Genomic DNA, 23,057 nt, shown 5'->3' with positions numbered 1-23,057 from the left:
CCCGAAGGTGTTTGATCAGTTCCGTTTTTTCCTTCCTACAAGATGGGTTTGAGGGAAGGCTGTCTCCCTCCACCCTCAAAGTCTATGTTGCCGCTATTGCCGCTAATCACGATCTAGTAGATGGAAAGTCCTTAGGTAAGAACGATCTGATCGTCAGGTTCCTGAGGGGGGCGAGGAGACTAAATCCGCCTCGCCCTCCCTCTATACCCTCTTGGGACTTGTCTCTGGTGCTTACCGCACTGCAGAGAGCGCCATTTGAGCCTTTGCAGTCAGCAGAGTTAAAAGTTCTGTCGTTGAAGAAAGTACTCCTGACTGCATTGGCCTCCATCAAGAGGGTAGGGGACCTGCAGGCATTTTCGGTCGACGAATCGTGCCTGGAATTCGGGCCTGGTAACTCTCATGTGATCGTGAGACCCCGGCCTGGATATGTGCCCAAGGTTCCCACTACTCCCTTTCGGGACCAAGTGGTGAGCCTGCAAGCGCTGCCTTCGGAGGAGGCAGACCCAGCCCTAGCTTTTCTCTGTCCCGTCCGTTCTCTCAGGACTTACGTGGACAGAATGCGCCATTCCCCTCCTTACGGACCGGATGCGTGCGCTACCGCTCCAGTTGAGTTCCCCAGAACGGCGAACCCTGTTGAGTCCTCCGTTACCCGCGGCAGTCGGATGTGGCGGAGCGTCCGACGCAAGGTCTAACACTCGTATGCATTGGTGTAACGGGTGTTAGGCTGGGTTCCATACGTTGTGACCCCCACGGCAGTCCCATGTGTGTATTCTTCCACGGTACGGCTCCCTATGGCGAGCCCGTGTCTTTCCCTCAGCAGAGTTCCTCTGCCGTCCCAGTAAGGTGTTGTCCCCCGCCGCTAACGGCCGGGGCCGCCCCTAGGACTCCGTATGTTGTACTGCCCAAGGCCAGTCCATACGTGTATTCTCCACATGGTAACTCCCTCCGGGCATGATGTGGCTTCCGCAGCGGCCTTCATGGGCATGCTTTCCCAGCGTTATCCAATAAAGTCGGCTGAATGGGTCTTGTGGAACAGCAGCTTTTTTGACTCTCCCTGCGTGAATTTCCCCGCCCGGAAAAACAGACGGGGTCTGAGGGGCTTTCACGGGGCACTGGAAGTGGTAGTAACTGTGGCGATTTCCAAAGGGATCCCTCTGAAAGGGAACGTCTCGGTTACTTATGGTAACCCTCGTTCCCTGAAGGAGGGAACGGAGACGTACGTCTCGTCGCCACAGTTGCTGTACCATCACTGCATGGCCGAGTCACTAGGTTCGGCTCCTCAGTGAAAAACAGCGTGCATTCGCTTCCTGTTTATACCCGCGGCGCAGGGTGGAGCGCGAGATGCAAATCTCGCACGCCAATGTTCATTGGCCGGTTCTATATAGCTCGAAGCTGATAGAGGCTCCCAGAAGTGATCCCAATTCGTCGGTATGTCCGACGTACGTCTCCGTTCCCTCCTTCAGGGAACGAGGGTTACCATACGTAACCGAGATGTTTTATGAAAAATATGTGTTTTTGAAACTTTTCGGTTTAATAAAATCATCGTTCTTCAAGCACAAAAAAGTACTTGTATTATGACAAATATTTTGGTAAAGACATGCCAAGTTTTTTATAGTTTCAAACAATGTTGTTGATAGAAACAAGAACCTAACCTTTTTTAAAGTACACTGTAATTCAATTTAAAGTATATTTCCCCTAATAGCGTGTGTAAAAGCTGTACTACTTTACAACTTATTTCTAGTGCACAATGTTACTCTGCGTGCATTTGAAGAAAGCATGAAATAAGTACAATTATGGGGTATTTTCATTTAGTACATAGACGTGTTAATATATTTGCAGCATACTTAGCATAAAATAAATGCATTTAAATTACATTTTAGTATATTTATTTTTCACTAGGGCTGATGTCTACGAATGTGATCAAAATAGAGTAAATCAACTTTTGAAAGTAAAGGCTGATTTATTCTTCTGCGTTGAACCTACGCCAAAGCTCCTCTCCAAAAAACACGACAATTCTACGCGGGCCGAAAGCACTGTGATTGGGTACCCCTCCCTCAGGTTAAAAAAAAAAAAGTACAATTCTGCGATAGGTGTGTGTGTGTGTGTGTGTGTGTGTGTGTGTGTGTGTGTGTGTGTGTGTGTGTGTGTGTGTGTGTGTGTGTGTGTGTGTGTGTGTGTGTGTGTGTGTGTGTGTGTGTGTGTGTGTGTGTGTGTGTCCAGAAATGGGATAATAGTTTGATCCTCACCAACTAGAGATGCTACATTTTTATTAGATACAACAACTCAAGCTGCAAGAAAAGTCACTATCTATTTGCCGGCATCACTTCTGCTGCTACTCCGATAACATAGACAACAAGTTTTTGCTTAGATACTGTGGGTTACACCATCACCATGCCCGTGGACAATGCCTATTAGCAGTCTACATATGCAATTACATGTTGACACAGACAACACAGAAGTATAAATGAAAACATCTCAGGTTACGTATGTAACCATGGTTCCCTGAGAGGGAACGAGACGCTGCGTCAAAGCACTGCGGGAACGCCTCTGCGTGATTGCGTCGTGAAGCACATGTGAAATCAGTCCAATGGCGTGACAGTACGTCATGGGCGGTGACGTCATTGACCAGGAAACTACACTAAAAAAAAAAGGTTCTACATGGCACCAAAAATGGTTCTTGGCTCGTAATCATAGGGGAACCTTTTTTAGTGCTATATAGCACCAATTTTGGTGCTTCAGGGATTCTTCAGCGGTTCTTCACCGGTTCTTTGACTAAGGTAGCACCTCTGAAGAACCGCTGAAGAACCACTGAAGCATCAAAATTGGTGCAATATAGCACTAAAAAGGTTCCCCTATGATTACGAGCCAAGAACCATTTTTGGTGCCATATAGAACCTTTTCTTTTTAGAGTGTATAAAGCACCCCTGAACCAGACAATGTCAGCTTCTGAAAAAGGTTGAAACAAGTCGGTCACAGACATGCTGGGAGTATGGCAAAGTGACGCAGCGTCTCGTTCTCAGGGAACCATGGTTACATACTTAACCTGAGATGTTCCCTTTCAAGGGAACTCGCACTGCGTCAAAGCGCTGCGTGAACTCAATACCCACGCCGCCATAATACTGAGTGCCTGTCTGTGTGAAATCTCCGCGCACACTAAGTCAAAAGCACTCGAGACGAAGCCACATCAAGATTATAAAATTTCACAAAGGTATGCGGAGAGGACCACCCTGCCACATCACACACTTCCTGAAGAGACAGTCCTGAAAGTAAAGCCGTAGAGGCAGCCATACTCCGGGCTGAATGAGCCCCTTAGCGGTGAAGGTTGACCGGCCGATTCGTAAGCAACTGATATAGCCTCAACTATCCATTTGCTCAAGGTCTGTTTAGATGCAGGCTTCCCCCTACTAGGGGACCACGCCACAGGGCAGCTCTGTGGACATAAGCATCTAATGCCCTTACTGGGCAGAGCAGATTTAATTTCTCCTGGTCTGGATTTTGAAATGGAGGAGGAGAGAAGGCCTGCAGCATTATAGGACCTGCCACATTAGTGGGGACCTTAGGCACATACCCTTCTTTAGGGAACAGAAATTCTTTCACCATACCTGGTGCAAATTCAAGAAAAGAAGGAGAAACCGACAATGTTTGCAAATCTCTTGAGAGACAAAATAGCCAAGAGGAACACTGTTTTAAGAGTAAGGAACTTCTCAGAAACTTCCTCAATAGGCTCAAAGGGAGCCAGGGCTAGGCCTTCCAAGACTGTGGCCAAATCCCAAGTCGGCACCCTCGAGCACACTACAGACCTCAGCCTCAGAGTACCATGAAGGAAGTGGGTTACCCACGGGTGTTTACCCACTGATTCACCTTCCAAAGGAATGTGGTAAGCGGAAATAGCCGCCACATATACCTTCAAGGTAGATGGAGATAACCCTGAAGAAAATCTGTCTTGCAAAAACTCCAGTACTGAACCCACCGGGCTGCTAGCTGGGTTCACCATATGATTCGTACACCATGAAACAAACACTCTCCATTTAAGGGCATAAAGCCTCCTCGTAGATGGAGCTCTGGAGTGAAGAATGGTCTGTACCACCTCAGCAGAAAGACCTGAATCTATGAGCTGGGCCCCCTCAGAGGCCAGGCCCACAGTTTCCACAGTTCTGGGTGGGGGTGAAATATTTACCCCATCCCCTGGGAAAGAAAGTCCCTTCTGACAGGGATTTCCCACGGAGGGCCCTCGAGAAGGCACACTATGTCCAGGGGGGCTGGATAAGTGAGGGAGTAATATAGTGCACAGTGAGTCGTCTCTCGAGACGCAAACAGATCCACCTGAGCTCGCCTGAAGCGCTCCCAAAGGAGCTGCACCCCCTCGGGGTGGAGTCTCCATTCCCCCGATGTCAATTCCTGCCTCGACAGGAAATCTGCCCCCTGATTCAGATACCTCGGGATATATACTGCTCTGACTGACAGCAACTTCCCACTGGCCCACAAGAGGATCTGGTGCACCAGTTTGAATAGTGAACACGAGCGCAGACCAGGTCTGGGAGAAAGTGCCTAAATGTGCCAGACATACGGCCATCATCTCTAACTGATTTAAATGCCAGGACATCTAATGGCCGCTCCACAGACCCTGAACCAAGCGGCCACTCATGATCGCCCCCCACCCCCAGCTGGTGAGGGAAGCATCCGTCGTTAGCATTAAGCGACGACACGAAACCCCCAACACCGGGCCTTGGGACAAAAACCACTGAGGCATCGCCGCGTGACCTTGATCATGCAAAACGGATTTCCCCTCGGGGAGAATCCCTTGGTCCTGAGCCACCACTTTAAAGGTCTCATGTACCGCAGGCCAAAAGGTATCACGTTGGACGCTACTGTCATCAGACCTAACAGTCTCTGAAACTGTCTCATAGTGAGTGAATGGCCTAGCTTCACTTTGTTTACAGCTATGAGAATCGCTTCTACCCGAGCGGGCGTTAGATGAGCCCTCATGGTCTTTGAATCCCAAATTACGCCTAGAAATGTGGTACTCTGTAATGGGGACAAACACTTTTCTTGGCGTTTAACCTCAGCCCCTACACTTTCATGTGAGCGAGAACAGCATTTCGATGCTGAACCGCTAGTTGTTTTGACTGTGCCAAAATGAGCCAATCGTCTATATAGTTCAACACGCGAATGCCCTGGAGTCGCAGAGGAGCCAGAGCTGCATCCATGCATTTCGTGAACGTGCGGGGAGATAATTCTAGGCCGAACGGAAGTACCCGATACTGGTATGCTTTGCCCCCGAAAGCAAACCTAAGAAACTCCCTGTGCTGAGGAAGGATGGAGAGATGGAAGTACGTGTCCTTTAAATTTATCGTGACACACCAGTCCTCGGACCTGATTTGACACACAATCTGTTTTAGAGTTAGCATTTTGAATTTCAGCCTTTTTACGGCGCAATTCAGCTGACGCAGATCTAGAATCGGACGCAGCCCTCCATCCTTCTTCGGAACTATGAAGTACGGGCTGTAAAACCCTGACTCTCTGCAGTGGGGAGGGACCCTTTCTATAGCCTCTTTTCTTAAGAGAGTCTGTACCTCTTGCTCCATGACCAGAGCCTGCTCGGAGTTGACTACTGTGGGTAATACCCCGTTGAACCTGGGCGGGCGTGACCCGAATTGAATTCTGTACCCATTTTCTACTGTACGCAGGACCCAATTGTAGATATTTGGCAGAAGTTTCCACGCTGCCAGAAAATCTACTAAGGGAACCAGCCTCTCGAGGCTGGCCTCTGGTGTTTGTTGAGTGGTTTGTTGAGTGGCGCACTGGCAGGGAACAACCAAACCGAGCGAACTTCCCCGCGTTTCCGGGCGGACAGGGAGATATGTGTTCGCTGAGGACCGCTGCGCCCTGAAGCACACGAAGTGGCAGGGTTGGCAGACCGGCCCCCTGATGGCACCGAAGGGAGACGGGCAGTCGGGCACCGTGTAATGCAGTGAGCACCGACTCCCTCCCGAGGGGGCTGTCATCAGAAGTCTGACCCTTCTTCGCCGAGGCCTTCCTAGAAATAATGACTGATCTTAAATCTGGTTTATTCTGGAAGGACCTCGGCTGCGAGCGCTGCCCTTGTATGTTTTGTTTGTGTTAGTTAGGTAGTTTAGTTATGGCGTTTTCGGACGCTGAAGATGTTTCTTTCTACATCTTTTGTTGTTAGTTAGTTTATTTCCTAAATCTTCAGTTAGATGAGTTTTGTTATGTTTTGTTCTTTGATTTAAGCACCACTCGTTTGCTCCTTCCTCTCTCCCAGTTTGCTTGTTGACTTTTTGCTTTATCCTGCTTAATTGTATATTTTGTAAATATTCTTTATTTTCACTACTATATTACTTTTCACATTATTACTTCACTTTATTGTCAAACACAAATTAAATCTTTTTCAATTGAAGTCGTTGGTCTTGGGTCATCCTTTTGCAGTCTCCCCTACTGTCTGAAATGCACACACGCTCATCCTGTGTTATGTCTGATAATATACTAGACAATTTAACATCTAATTAACGAGGGACGTAACATATTTGGGGGCTCGTCCGGGATTGTTATCTCTTTCTTTTCATTTGAGATGCAATATTAATGTTCTATATTGATCAAAATAGTATCCCGGTTAATCAGGGTGTGTGTGTTGTTTTTGTATAGTGCAGGGACACTGCAATTAACACTTTGTGTATTGTGAAGTAAGTATCGTGGAAGAGGAAATAATGAGTACGTTTGATCTGCAATCATTTGTTGCTAACCCAACTTTGGAAATTTTTGAGCGTTGTAGAAAAGACCAGTTACTGCAAATCGCTGACCACTATCGTATTCCTGTGGTGAGGCAAGCATTAAAGCAGGTTATTAAAAATGAGATTTTGAAACATTTGGTCGAACTAAAAGGGTTTTTATTTCCAGATGCGGATAGTGAGAGGGCTGGCATGTCGGCTGGGGAAAGGCGCCTGCCTAGTGTGGGGTATGGTGAAGTGGCAACAGGTGAGAATGCCGAGGTGGAGGTTGAGGCCGAGCCCAAGGCAGTCTTACTGCCCTTCTACCCACTGTCTCCGTTTTCCGTGGAGTCTGGAGGTGACGTGCGACTTAAGGTCCATTTAGCCCGACTCCAGCTGGAAGCACAGTAGTGGTCTGAGACGTGCAAGCCGATAAGAAGCTACGCCTAGAGGTCCGTAAACTGGAAATTGAGGCTGACACACAGGTAAAGCTGCGACAGCTCGAGTTAGAATCAGTGAAGGTTGGCTCTGACCGAATTGCGCAGTCTAATCCTGTTAGTCCTGTTGTTTCTTCAGTTAATTCGGCAAACTCTGAGTGATGTTTCGACCGCTACATTTGATATTAGTAAGCATATCGCTTTAGTGCCTCACTTTCGGGAATCTGAAGTGGATGCGTATTTTGCTGCTTTTGAGCGTGTGGCTGCTGCTCTTCGTTGGCCAAAAGATGTTTGGTGTCTTTTATTACAATGCCGTTTAGTGGGTAAAGCACAGGATGTTTGTTCAGCGCTATCGTTACAGGAAAGCCTGCAGTACGATGTAGTAAAGAACGCTGTTCTTCACGCATATGAATTGGTGCCTGAAGCGTATCAGTAACGTTTCAGAAACCATAGGAAGGTAGCTCAACAAACCTTTGTGGAATTCGCCCGTGAGAAGGGAGTTTTTGATAAATGGTTGTCTGCAAATAACGTGCAGGATTTGAGTTCATTGAGAGAGCTAATGCTTTTGGAAGATTAAAAAAATTGTTCGTCGGAACGAGTAGTCACGTACCTGAATGAGCAAAAGGTTGCGTCTCTTTCACAAGCCGCGGTCCTTGCAGACGAGTACGTGTTAACGCACAAAAGTGTGTTTGTGGTAACCCGACCAGAGAAAACCGTGAGTGCGTCTTCAGCTCAGAATTCGAGTACCCGTGCAAAAAGTATTTCACCACCGAATAAGGAGGTACGAGAATGCTTTTATTGTCACAAGACGGGACACCTGATTTCTGATTGTTTAGTGTTAAAACGTAAGAATCAGCAGGGACAGTTAAAACCTGTTAATTTTGTGAAGACTGTGCCTGAAGCCGTTTTAGAGAAAGATGAGATTGATGCAGGGTTCAAGCCATTTGTGAGGAAGGGGTTAATCTCTGTAAATGGCAAATCTGACAATCAGAAAGAGGTGCAAATTTTGTGAGATACAGGAGCGATCCAGTCATTTGTAATCTCTGATGCACTTCCATTATCAGAACAAACGTTTTGTGGGTCAAGTGTTTTAGTTCAAGGGATTGAAATGGGGGTTGTACAGGTACCGTTGCATTGGATACATTTACACTGTGATTTAGTCTCAGGTTTTGTTTAGGTGGGTGTACGTTCTTCTTTTCCTGTGAAGGGTGTCGCATTCATTCTTGGGAACGATTTGGCAGGAGGTAAAGTGTTGCCCGTACTTGAAGTCGTTGAGAGAAGTCTCGGTTACGACTGCAACCTTAGTTCCCTGAGTAGGGAACGAGATGCTGCGTCACCGCTTTGGGAACGCCTCTGCGTGATTGCGTCATGAAGCACGTATGTAATCAGTCCAATAGAGAGACGGAACGTCATGGGTGGGTGACGTCATAGACCCGGAACTATAAAGCATACCGGCAAACACACACCCTCAGCTTCTGAAATAGGATGAAACAAGGCGCTTGCGGGCATGCAGGGAGTATGGCAGGGTGACGCAGCGTCTATACCCACGGCCCCATAGGAGCCGGATGCCTGCTTGTGACATAGTCAGGGCGAGCACCCGAGCCCCAGGAGTAGCACAGATGTCGAGCTCGAAGAGCCTGACAAAAGTGAGCGGAGAGGAACATCCTGCCGCATCACAAACATCCTGCAGGGAACCCCCGCCAAAAATGCCCTAGAGGCAGCCATACTCCTGGTGGAGTGGGCCCGGACAGCCAAAGGAGAAGGCTGGCTGGCCGCCACAAAAGCAAGTGAGATAGCCTCGACTACCCACTTGCTCACCCTCTGCTTCGAGACTAGACCTCCCCCTCGAGGGAGGCCTGTAACAGCAGATAGTCTTCCTGGTCTGACGTCAGAAACAGAGGACAAGAGGCCTACAGTACTAAGGGTCTCACAGGATTAGTGGGAACCTAGGAACATGAACCAGCCTAGAATGTAGGAAGGCCTTAGCCAACCGGGAGCAAATTCCAAGCACGAGGGTGCAACAGAGAGCAACTTCTCAGAAACTTCCTCGAGCGGCTCAAAGGGAGCCTCAGAAAGACCTTGAAGGACCACAGAAAGGTCCCAGGCCAGCACCCTGGTGCGTACTGCAGGTCTCAACCTCAAAGTGCCACGGAGGAAACGAGTAACCAGAGGGTGTCGCCCCAAAGAAACACCACTCAAAGGAGTGTGGTAAGCTGCAAAGGCCGCCACGTACACCTTTAATGTGGAGGGAGCTAACCCAGAGGAGAACCTCTCCTGCAGGAACTCCAGCACTGCGCTCGCAGGGCAGTTAACTGGATCCCACAAGCGATCTCTATACCATAAGGTGAAGAGTCTCCACTTCAGTGCGTACAGTTTCCTCGTGGAGGGAGCTCTAGAGTGTAGAATGGTCTCAACAACCTCGGTTGAGAGACCAGAACTTAAGAGCTGGGCCCCCTCAGAGGCCAAGCCCACAGTTTCCACAACTCTGGGCAAGGGTGTACGAAGACACCGCCCACCTGAGAGAGAAGGTCCCTCCTGAACGGAATCTCCAGGGGAGAGCCATCGAGGAGAGACATGATAACCAAGAACCATACTCGGCCCGGCCAGAACGGGGCTACTCACAGTAGACTGGCCCCATCCCGGCGCACTCTCTCTAGAACTCCCAGAAGCAGAGCAATCGGGGGACATGCGTACAGGGGCAGCCTCGGCCACTCCTGTACCATAGCATCCAGTCCGAAAGGAGCTGGAGGTGCTAAGTAGAACCACAGACGACAATGAGAATTCTCGTGAGTGGCAGACAGGTCCAATTGAGCCCTGCCAAATCTCTCCCAAAGGAGCTCCACCACCTTGGTGTGGAGTCTCCACTCCCCGGGCGTCGGCCCCTGCCTCGACAGGATGTCTGCTTCCACATTCAACCGCCCAGGAATGTACATAGCCCTCACTGAGAGCAGTTTACCCTGGGGCCAGAGGAGAAAAGGCGCGCCAACTTGTATAACTGGCGAGACCTCAAAACCCCCCTGATGGTTGATGTAAGACCACCGATGTGCTGTCTGTGCGAACGAGCACATGATGGCCCCTGAGATATGGCAGGAAGTGATTCAGAGCCTGAAACACTGCCAGCATTCTAGACAATTTATGTGCCATGAATGATGGTGTTCTTGCGATAAGCCCTAGGCCGAGCAACCACTCATGGTCGCCCGCCAGCCCGTAAGGGAGACATCTGTGATCAGAGATACTCGCTGCTGCCATCAGACCTAACAGGCTCTGAACTGTTGACTGTGAGCGGCTGGTCCAGCTTCACCCCTTTAAATACGTTATTCTCTGAACTGGAGAAAGAAAGCTCTTCTTGGATGAGAGCCCCAGCCCTAACCTCCAAAATGCGTGAGAACGACAACGCAATGTCGAACCCTCAGGCGAGCTGACAGTGCCAGTCGCCGAAAAATTGAGAATGCGGATCCCCTGCATACACAAGGAGACTAACGACGCGTCCACGCACTTCGTGAACATGCGGGGTGAAAGTGCTAGACCGAAGGGAAGCACCCGAAATTGGTGCGCTCTCCCCTAAAAGCAAACCTCAGGTACTTCCTATGCTGCGGAAGGATAGAAACATGATATAAGCAGATCTATCGTGACAAACCAGTCCTCGGACCTGATTGAGACACGATGTGAGGGTGTAAGCATCCTAATATATAGAACACACAGATCTAGATTAGGGCGCAGCCCTCCGTCCTTTTTTGGCACGAGACATAACCAGAGCCAACAAATTTATAATCTGTAGGACCCACTAAGATATATGGGGTTACGGGTGGCGACGCTCTGTTTCACTGCGCCCGGTGTGAGGAGCTCGTACCCGGTGTCTGGACCACAACAGATGAGACCTGCCGTTACACACCCAGCTCTTTCAGCAGGTCAGCTTAGCATGCACGAAGCCATAGTGAGCAGGCATGCGGCATCCTGACCAGCTGCCGAGTACGCTTTGCCCACCAGGACTGCTTATAAACCGTATATGCAGTAAATTAAGTAATATAAATGCAGAAAATGCTCTTAATGGCTTGGTAGGCAAAGTCAGAGCTTAATGGCCGATGCCGAATCGGGAGAGAGATGGCTCACAAGCGTCTCCTCCACCCTCGGCACCGAACCATAACCATATCTCATCAGACCCGTAATATTGTTCTATACAGAGATGTGGGGGCTGGAAATTTACTTAGACATGGACCACTCCCATAATCTCGACACCTCGGTGTGGAGATTAGAGAGAGACGGCAAGCCCCGCTATGGAGGCTGAATAGTAGGCACAAAGAAAGCGCTCATAAGCCTGCTTTAACTGAGGCGCACTCCTGATTATAAATATATACACATAAGATATAATGAATATACACCATAATATTTAACTGCTTATTCACCACCTCCAACTCCTCTCTTGCAAGGGATTGAAGTGGTCGAGTCTTCACATCCACCTGCATTGATACTGCAGATATCAACCTCCTATTTTACTGTTAGAGCTAGATAACTGCAGCATCGTGGCCGCCCCTCGGGCGGGAGAAACCACAGCGTGGGCTCCCAAACCCAGAGAGGAAGCACCGGACCTGCCAGATGAAGGCAGAGAAAGGGATGAACCCGTCTCTAACCCAGAGGTGGACAGTAACTAAGTACATGTACTTGAGTACTGTACTTAAGTACACTTTTTGAGTATCTGTACTTTACTGAAGTATAATTTTTTAGGGATATTTTTACTTTAACTTCACTACATTTGAAAGACAAATATCGTACTTTTTACTCCACTACATTTCTATCAAGGTCCTCAAAGTCGAAAGTCGTTTCTGTAGCAGCTTTAAAAGTCAGTGGATGATTTTATTCTTCTTTAAAAGGTTTTTTTTTTTTTCAGACAGCCTATCAGTAATCACTCTTGTATAGGGTCATGTGAAGTTTCCCAAACAAATTTTAACACTGATCAGTTTATAGCAAAATGGAAGAAAATTCCATTTTCTTTCCAATTCCAAATTCCAAAATTCCATTCCGACTACAGCTTTCCTGTAGCTCAAACAGTAGAGCATGGCGCTAGCAACGCCAAGGTCATGGGTTCGATTCCCAGGGAAAGCAAGAACTGACAAAATGTGTACCTTGATTGCAATGTAAGTCGCTTTGGATAAAAGCGTCTGCCAAATGCGTAAATGTAAATGTAAATGTAAAATGGTTCCTTGGCACAGTGTGTGCACCCATGGCTATACTTCAAATGTATGTTTCAGTTTTCTCAAAAGATTAAAGATTAGTTTAGTTGGCATACACTTGACGCATGTCTCATAAAATGTTAAAAAATGTAGATGTCTGGAAGAAAGAGAAGAGTAAACAGTTGGGAGAATATCAGATGCGTATCAGAGTATAGGGTCCATGCATTCAGCCTTAAAGTGACAGCAGCTTGTAAAGAGCTTTGTAACTTTTACACAAGAAATTAAAATGTTAATACTTGTATAAAAGTTACAACATTCTGTACAAATGTAAAGAAATGAGTTTAAGGTAGTCGTATGCTAGCATGTCGGATGGAGCATCACTGACTAGCTTAAACCACCATGGCATAGCGTGCATTTATACAACAATGCAACAATAATAAAATAATACATTGACATAAAAAATGAAATGTACTTTTAATACTTAAGTATTTTTAAAAACAAGTACTTCTGTACTTTTACTTAAGTAAAAATCTGTTTTTAGAACTTTTACTTGTAACGGAGTAATATTTGACCAGTAGTACTTTTACTTTTACTCAAGTAATAGCATTGTGTACTTTGTCCACCTCTGCTCTAACCCCTCTGACAGGACCATGCGCGAGCCCCGCGACACAAGCCGCCGCCGCTGCCTCGACAGCAGCGGTGCTCACGCCACGGTAAACGCGCGCGCCGCGGCGCCCTCCTTGAAGAGCGCCTGGCGGTATAGCAACACCCATAGCGAGCCCCGCGACACAAGCCGCCGCCGCTGCCTCGACAGCAGTAGTGCTCATGCCGCGGGAAACGCGAGCCGCGGTGCCTCCTCGAAGAACGCCCGGCGGGATAACAACATTCCTAGAGGCAGCGCCTCACAATGCTTACAACCGGCTCCCTCGAGAGCCGACTGAGCGTGCTGCTATAAAACAAACAACAACGCACATCAAGTGTGTATCCCCTCTCACAATGTAGCTAGAGCAGGGAGGAACACACTTTCTGTACTGCTGTTCGTACTCGCCATTGTGTCTCTCTTTTATGTGTCAGTATGTGTTGCAAACTTGTTATATGAAAACAAAAAAGTCTGAACCCAGACACAAACATAGAGCTGACAAGGAGAATGTTACATAGCGAGCTTGTTGAAGACAACAGAAGCTGAGGACGTGTGTTTGCCGGTATGCTTTATAGTTCCGGGTCTATGACGTCACCCGCCCATGACATTCCGTCTCTCTATTGGACTGATTACATACGTCCTTCATGACGCAATCACGCAGAGGCGTTCCCAAAGCGGTGACGCAGCTCGAGTTTCCTTGAAAGGGAACCTGTTTTATTCCTGCTGATGACATCTCTGATAATTTTACGGATGTATTTGCAGCTAGTGTAGTTATGCGTGCACAAAAACGAAGAATTGGAGACGACATTGTGCTGTCTGATTCTTTTATGTCACCTGTGTTTAATGAGACAAATTCTGAGTTAGATCACAAGAGTTCTGAAGAGGTTAGACATGATAGACATTCTGTCGATGTTGTGACTGCGTCCGAGTTGTTAGCTGAACCTATTTCTCATGAACGCATTAAGACTGCACAAAGGGAAGATGTGTCGCTAGCTAATTGTTTTTCTGCTGCGAAAAGTTTTAAATCTGATAACAGTAGTTCGGCGAAATATGTGATTGAAAATGGGCTGTTGTTGAGGAAGTGGCATCCTCACACGGATGTGGAGAATGAGTGGGATGTTGTTTGTCAGATTGTTGTGGCTACGGCTTATCGTAAACAAGTATTGAGTTTGGCACATGATCACGAGTTAGCAGGTCACTTGGGGGTGACAAAAACTTACAACCGTATTCTCAAACATTTCTTCTGGCCTGGCTTGAAGAGAGATGCATCTCAGCACTGCCGCACCTGTCACGAATGTCAGGTGATGGGCAAGCCGAACCAAAAGATTCCGCCAGTACCACTAATTCCGATTCCTGTCATTTGTGAACCATTCGAGCATGTCATTTTGGATTGTGTGGGGCCTTTTCCAAAATCGAAAACAGGTAATCAATTTATTTTAACCATTATGTGCTCCGCGACACGTTTTCCGGAAGCTATCCCCTTGAGAAGAATCACTGCACCTATCATTATTAAAGCTTTGCTTACATTTTTTCTACGTTCGGACTGCCAAAAATTGTGCAGACAGAACAGGGAAAGAATTTCCTCTCTAATGTCTTTCGGCAAGTGTTGAAAACCTTGGGTATAACGCATCGCGTTTCGAGCGCGTATCATTCTGAAAGTCAGGGTGAAAGTCGAACGTTTTCACCAGATGCTGAAGTCGATGTTAAGGAAGTATTGCCTGAGTTCTGGTAAAGAGTGGGATGAGGGAGTACCACTAGTATTGTTTGCCGTTCGTGAGGCAACTCAAGAATCTCTAGGATTTAGTCCCGCAGGCTTGGTACTCGGACATACAGTACGAGGTCCGCTAAAGGTGTTCAAGGACGGAATGATGAATAACACCAAGTTAGCAAAACAAAGTGTGCTGGATTAAATGTCAGTCGGTTCCGAGAACGACTGCATAATGCATGTTCATTGGCACGAGCATCACTGTCGGCCACACAAGAGGGCATGAAAAAACGCTACGATCAAAAAGCTGTTGTACAGGAAATTCGACCTGGCGATGAAGTTCTAGTATTGTTACCAATACCTGGTTCAGTTCTGACCGCTCGTATCTCTGGGCCATACCAAGTATCCAAGAGACTGAGTGAGATTTTTGTAATATCTACACCTGACGGTAAACAAAAATTTCGCACATGCCACATCAACATGTTGAAATTGTATCGTTCTTGTACGGTATCTGAAGGATCGCCGGAGGAAGTAGAAAAACCCCTGACTCTACCGCAGGGTCTGGGAATGTGTTGGTGCCACCTTCGGGTGAGTGTGATTCTGATGATGGTGTTGCACTTCGTAATGATTTGTCGATGTGTGGGAGACTTGTGAATTCAGAAGTTCTGAGAAACTTGCCAGCTAAGCTTGACAATTGGTTTGAATCCCAGCAACAGGATATGATTCAGTTAATTCAAGAATTTCGTGTGCTGTTTGGTGATGTGCCAACACAAACTCACGTAATACAGCATGATATTCAAGTGACTTGTGATTCTGCTATCAAACAACATGCTTATCGGGTGAACAATATCAAATGTTCTGTGATGAAAACTGAGGTTGAGTATTTGTTGAGAAATGATTTAGCTGAACCTAGTTATAGTCCGTGGAGTTCTCCTTGCTAACTGGTCCCGAAGTCCGATGGTACATTTCGCTTTTGCACAGATTATCGAAAAGTTAATTCTGTGACTGTACCAGATAGTTATCCTCTTCCTAGGATGGAAGACTGCATCGATAATCTTGGTTCTGCTAAGTTTGTAACGAAATTAGATTTGCTGAAAGGGTATTGGCAAGTGCCATTGACTGCTCGAGCTGCAGAGATTTCAGCTTTCGTTACGCCTGATAACTTCCTACAGTACCGTGTGATGGTGTTCGGGCTGCGAAACGCCCCCGCAACTTTTCAGCGCCTTGTAAATGTTGTATTGTCAGGAGTTCAGAACTGTAATGCATACTTGGATGACTTGGTGATCTATTCGTCTACATGGTCTGAGCATTTGACTGTTCTTCGGACAGTTTTTGAATGGTTGACTGGCGCCTCACTTACAGTTAACTTGATCAAGTGTGAATTCGGTAAAGCCACAATCACTTACTTGGGAAAGGAAGTAGGGGAAGGTCAAGTTTGTCCTGTTAGTGCCAAAGTATCTGCCATTGCTGATTTTCCGATTCCTACGACCAGACGCGAGTTACGTCGGTTTCTAGGAATGGCTGGTTACAACAGAAGTTTCTGCAAAAATGTCTCCGTTGTAGTACATCTTTTGACCAGTTTATTTTGTCCCGCGAATGCCTTTATTTGGACTGACGTGTGTCAGCATGCGTTTGACAGTGCAAAACGTCTCGGTTACGTATGTAACCCTCGTTCCCTGAGGAGGGAACAGAGACGTACGTTAGTGACTAACGAATGGGGGTTTCGCTTAGAAACCAATTACCTTCGAGGAATTTAACAGCGCCCAATGGCAGTGCCAATGCCATGGGCATGCGGAATTTGCATGCGTAACTCCGCCCCGCCTCGTGGGTATATAAGGAAGTACGCTGGCAACATCGCATTATGTTACTGCTGCGGAGCCAAGACTGAACTCCGCGTTCCAGTAGCACAGCTGATGTGGCAAAGGAACGTACGTCTCCGTTCCCTCCTCAGGGAATGAGGGTTACATACATAACCGAGACGTTCCCTTTCGTTCAGTCACTACGACGTACGTTAGTGACTAACGAATGGGGGTTCCAATATAACAACGCCACTCAGCTGTCTTCCAGTGCCCTGCGTAAGTGTGAGATCCCGCCATATAGGGCCGAAGGACTCCCACTTAACACAGGAATACCAAGGTACACTGGGAAGCATATCCCAGTGAGGGAATGCCAAGGATGCCTACCCGTAGGGAGGACTTAGAGAGTACACATATGACCCGCTAAGGGCTACATATGGAAGAACTCTAGGGTACCAGCCGAAGGTGGATTTTGAACCCTAGGGGTGGCAGGGGCTTGCCAAGGGAAAGACACCTACTCACTGAGGAGGCTTACGGTGGAAATACTCGTGTGGGGGCCGCCGGAGGGGAACCATGCACACGGGGCACATGGCCGGACATGAGGGTCTGGGCTCGAAAGGGCAGACTGAACTGATGTCGGCGTCGACAGTGCTGAAGGAACTCAGGGCTCTCGGGGAGCTCACCTGAGGAGAATATCGCACGTATCCAGTCCGTGGAGTGGAATGGCGAGCAAGCGAAGACACCTGAGCCTGGTCCATTACCGGCCACTAGTAGAGGCGAGTACATAGTCGGACACTGGCTCCACTCGGAGATTGTAGAATCTGGCGAATGTGTTAGGTGTCACCCAGCCTGCAGCTCTGCAGATGTCTGTTAGCGAGGCGCCATGCGCTAGAGCCCAAGAGGAGGCCACACTCCGAGACCAAGGGGACATGGTCGACCTTGCTGCTGGTAAGCCAAAACAATGGTGTCCACTATCCAGTGAGACAACCTCTGCTTTGAGAGAGCTCTTCCCTTCCGCTCTCCACCATAACAGACATAGAGCTGGTCTGAGGTCCTGAAACTCTGCGTCATGTCTATGTAAACGCGGAGAGCGTGTACTTGAAAGAGCAATGCCAAGGCTGGGTCTGCCTCCTCCAAAAGGCAGCACTTGCAGGTTCACCACTTGGTCTCTAAACGGGGTGGTAGGAACCTTGGGCACATATCCAGGCCGGCGTCTCAGGATCACGTGAGAGTTAGCCGGCCCGAATTCTAGGCACGCTTCGTCAACCGAAAATGCCTGCAGGTCCCCGACCCTCTTAACGGAGGCCAATGCGGTCAGCAGTGCCGTCTTCATTGACAGGAACTTAATATCAACCGACCGCAAAGGCTCAAAGGGAGGCCTCTGCAGAGCACTTAAGACTACTGAGAGGTCCCAAGAGGGAACAAGAGAAGAGCGAGGAGTTGAAGTTGTCTGGCTCGAAGAGAACAATATATGTACGGGGACACATGAAATGTCTACAAATGTAGGTCCTCAGAAATCACAGAAGCACACACAGAGAGAGAGAGAGAGAGAGAGAGAGAGAGAGAGAGAGAGAAACAAGGTTTTTTTTTATCCTGCTTCAAAACTAACACAATGCTGCCATCTTGTGTTCATTGAGGGAAGGGCAGCACATACAGGCACAATAGATTCAAAGAAATATTTATAAAATATATATATATATTCATCTGAAAAATAGTACAGTCATTTTAAATTAATCTAAGTTCAATTACCAAACATACAATCTTAATTTAATTTAAATCAAAATATGATTTTACAAGATATGAGACAATTTCTGTTCCCCTTTTTTTGTCCTTATTTAATCCCTCGCCATGGCAACACCGTTTGAGATATCCAATATCCGTTCGCATTTTAGCATCTTCCGTATCTTTGTTTCATGTTGACCGAGTTTGGTGGAGATTGAATAAATCGCCTACGAGGAGAACGTAAAAAATCAGACCCTGAATTATAAAAATATTCAGCTTCAAACCAAAATATCTGACTTCCTGTTGGTCGGAGCTAATGACTGTAAATTAGAAAGTTGTCCGGCTCGAAGAGATCAATATATGTACCGAGTTTGGTGACTGAAGATAAAACTAACACCCCCACTTTTGTCAAAAGGTGGCGCTAGAGAGCCCCTCATCCCCGCCCGTTTCTGAGGCTTTGCCAATGTGTACTGACTGACATCTCTGATGTGTGTGTTGAGTTTCAAGCAGTTTCAAGCAATTTCAAGCATGCTAAGAGCCTCAGAACAGCCAAAAGATTATTAAACTTTGACACGTTGTCATGGCAACAGTATTTGAAATTTCAGGAATCCATTTCATACGTCTCTATCTGTCATGTTTTCACATTATACTGATGAAGTTTGAAATAAATCGGGTGAAAATAAGATGGTGATTCAAAGCATTTTTGAAAGTGACACACTTCCTGCTGCCAGTTGGTGGCGCTATAACTTTGACTCACAAAAGTCATATCCATGTGATCGGCCTCTTACAACGAACACACAGCTGAAGTTTCATCCAAATCAGTCAATGTTTGCACAAGTTAAAACACACTTCCTGTTTCCTGTTTTTTGGGCTTGGGCCCTAATAATAATCTGAGGAAAAACAATAGGGCTCTGCGCCCTTTCAGGCTTGAGCCCTAATAATAATCTGAGGAAAAACAATAGGGCTCTGCGCCCTTTCAGGCTTGAGCCCTAATAATCTTAAGGAAAACAATAGGGCTCTGCGCCCTTTCAGGCTTGAGCCCTAATAATCTGAGGAAGAACAATAGGGCTCTGCGCCCTTTCAGGGCTTGGGCCCTAATAATCTTAAGGAAAACAATAGGGCTCTGCGCCCTTTCAGGCTTGAGCCCTAATAAGAAACAGAGGAAGAACAATAGGGCTCTGCGCCCTTTCAGGGCTTGGGCCCTAATAATAAACTTTCGAAATCCAATAGGGTCCTCACACCATCGGTGCTCGGGCCCTAATAATAAACTTTCGAAATCCAATAGGGTCCTCACACCATCGGTGCTCGGGCCCTAATAATCAGAGGAAGAACAATGGGGCTCTGCGCCCTTTCAGGGCTTGGGCCCTAATAATAAGAAACAGAGGAAGAACAATGGGGCTCTGCGCCCTTTCAGGGCTTGGGCCCTAATAATCTGAGCAAAAGCAATAGGGCTCTGCGCCCTTTCAGGCTTGAGCCCTAATAATAAACATTCGAAATCCAATAGGGTCCTCACACCATCGGTGCTCGGGCCCTAATAAACTTTCGAAATCCAATAGGGTCCTCACACCATCGGTGCTCGGGCCCTAATAAACTTTCAAAATCCAATAGGGTCCTCACACCATCGGTGCTCGGGCCCTAATAAAGGTTATATCTTATATACAACGTGTATACAACAGTAGGCAATGAATCATTTCTTATTGTTTGAAGTCATCAAGCAATTATGCAAGACAAACTTATAAAATAACAACAAAAGACAAGAAATTAATGACATACGAGCAATATAATAGGCCTATAAAATGTTTTTCCAGTCAGTGTGATAACAGCTGAGATAAAAATTCAGAAATGAAAAAGAATGCAGTCAAGTAAAAAATAAAACCACTTAAATTTATCATTGTCTTCATTTTTGATGAAGATAACTTACTACTATTTTATTAAATAAAGCTAATAAATGTATCCATCGAGAGCAGTGAGTTGCATTAGTGTTTCCTTGACAGTATTGTTATCTTAAAATAACAATAAGTAATCCTTGTGATACACATATACATTTTTTCTGCAATTTTTCTTGCAATCTTATTGGGTCCCTCTGCTGTTTGTTGCTGACTGAGCTGAAATAATTAATAACCATCAGACTAAACCATTTTAGGGAGGGGAGAGAGAGGAGAAATTTAGGAAAACTTCCTTAACTAAATTAAATGTTTTTGTGATTTTCATTGAAAGCTCAGGCAAACAAATGTATAAACTATAATGATTCATAAGTGTATGGGAATATATAGCATAACTACTGGATTTAATGGGCCCCCTGGGCAGTGGGGGCCCCTATAATTGTCACCACCTTTCACTAGCGATGGCCCTGACTGCAGCAACTAACATTTTGTCAGAACCTGTAGTAAATTACGTTATTTTGTTTAGTTTAGTTATGATTGTGATATCTTTTTTTTAAACGAAGACAATTGTGATTCTCAATTTTCAGAAATGTGCAACTCATTGAGAAAAAAAAAAAATTGTGATGGAACAAGTTGTGAGGAGGAGGGGGAGATCAACTTATGAATACTCAAATTATTCGTAATAGAATCAGCAAGATGGTTTAAAAGAAATTCCAGTAACCAATATGGTAACATCCTCAAAAAATTGATAAACTTCACATTTCACAGTTTAAGTGAAGGGATGTGTCAATATTATTCTATTTTCTAGATACATTATCATCCAAATGATTATTATTTTTGAATGCACATAGATTCCCCTGCCCTTAAAACTAGATTCACCTTTAAATGTGTTTAATAATTGTAGATTTTCAAAGCACTAAACTAAGAGGCCGTCATTTAAAACATTTAAAACAGTTTTCTTTAACCTGAGGACAAATGTTTTTAAAACGTTTGTGTGACCTATTCAATTCTGCATGCACCGCATATACAGATTCTTAATAGATCTTTAATTTGGCCAAAATTACAGAGGAAAGCTAATTGTCTCCAAGCAGAGATTTTGTTAAATGAAGAGTTTGTGCCACAAACAATTCATATATTTTGTTCACTGATCTTTTTATGTGCCTGTCTTGATACTCAAGAACACATTAAGGAAACATGAAATATGTTTAATGTTATTATAGATTATAGAAGATTTTTCATTTAAATACATTTGAAAAGTAATTGAAAAAAAATAACTGAATGAGAATTGTATAATTCTAGGGGGTGCAATGCCACTGAGTCTGAACAGGAATAAACAGCTTTGACAACAACAGACGCTACTGAATGTAGGCCCAATACAGGTAAAGGAATGTTTGCTGTACAGGTAACGAATGTTTTTGCTCAGGTGACCAAAATGTCTGCCCAAAAGAGAAAAGTTTTGCTCAGCGAGAAAATAAATTTTATAATTCTATTTTGTAATTCTATTAGTAAATTTATTTTGTAATTTCTCAAATACATTTTGTCATTTGTCTGTCTAATTTAAATTATTTGCCATCATTTTTGGAGATCTCTGCATAATCTTGGATCCATGGCCAACAACATTTCTATCTTGTTAACCGAAGTTTTGGTGCTGGTGCATATGGGTGCTTCTCACTACTTAAATGGATGATTCCTCGTTTCCTCGCTCCTCCGTCCTCCAGCCCATCACCCGGAAACCGATTCGAACTCAGCCATCTTGAAGGGCATCTCAATTCTCTAACTGTACTGGGAGGAGGCGTGAAACAAGAAGCTTCCTGGGGAGTCATGAGCGAGGATACACAGGTGTTCTTCCACTGTTGTTTCCGCTGTCTCTCTCTATGGTTTGTGTGTGGTGGTTGATCACGGAGAGTGCGGGTGTCTTTTAAAAGAGGAAAGGAAGAGCGACATCTCCAAAGTGTGAGAGAGAGACAGAGCAAAGCATGTGTTGTCCACTTTGTTGAATGCTGTTTAAACTGTGTTATTGTAACTTTGTGAGATTTGTGAAGACTGAGTGAGTTATTGATGTTTTCCTTTCTCTCCCTTATTGTTATTTCTTCCACTTACTGTATATAACTTGAGAACAAATTGCCTTTGAATTATGAACGCTGTAGGGGGTAGGTGCCATTAAATGTTTTTATTTACTTGTCTCCTGTTTTTGTTTAGTTAAGGAGTGGGAAGGACTTGTATTTTCTTTAGTTTTATTTTCTTTCTGATAGGACATTTAGTTGCTGGGTTAAGGTAGTTTACTTTTTGTTGATTATTTTGGCCTGGCCTAGCTCCTGAAGTTACTTTTGCGTTCTTGTGCATTCATTGTTTGAACTGCTGGCAAAAATTGTTTTCCTCTAACCTCATAGTAAAAACAAGAACCCGACAAAGTTCTTTAGAAAGCAATTTTTTTGATTATCTATTTTCCTTTATGTTTCACCCCTCAACCCTAGACCTGGGGTAACATGGTCTTAGAACATTCCCATTAAACAAGATGGAGTGACCAATATTGTTGCTTTACCATCCAAAAATTTCAATTCAATGATGCTTTTACCCCTAGTTGCTCAGTGTAATAGCCATCACTATGCAAAATCCAGCTCCAATTTTAACTGATTGGTGAGTCAAGCACCCAATTATGTCAATGAACTCCCTTTTTCTTTAACCCTTACAAACACAACTAAGCCAAGTATACTAAGAATATTTAATTATAGCCTACTCTTAGGTATATCTCAATCAAAAGATTGAGTACATGTATTGTCCAAATATACTTAGACTTTTCTGTCAGTGTAAATGAAGTAGGACCTAAACATAAGTGCAATTGTAAGTATTCTGTGAAGTAGCTATATTGTACAAGTACAAAGTAGACTGAAAGTATACTTTCTTATTTTTAGTTTAAAATAAGTATACTAATAGCACACTTAATTAAAATAAACTTCTTTTTCATAAGGGTAACTGGACCG

The sequence above is a fragment of the Gobio gobio genome, assembly GCF_949357685.1.
Source record: "Gobio gobio genome assembly, chromosome: 11".
Lineage (NCBI taxonomy): Eukaryota > Metazoa > Chordata > Actinopteri > Cypriniformes > Gobionidae > Gobio > Gobio gobio.
The sequence above is the reverse complement of the archived record's forward strand: the minus strand, read 5'-3'. Positions refer to the sequence as shown.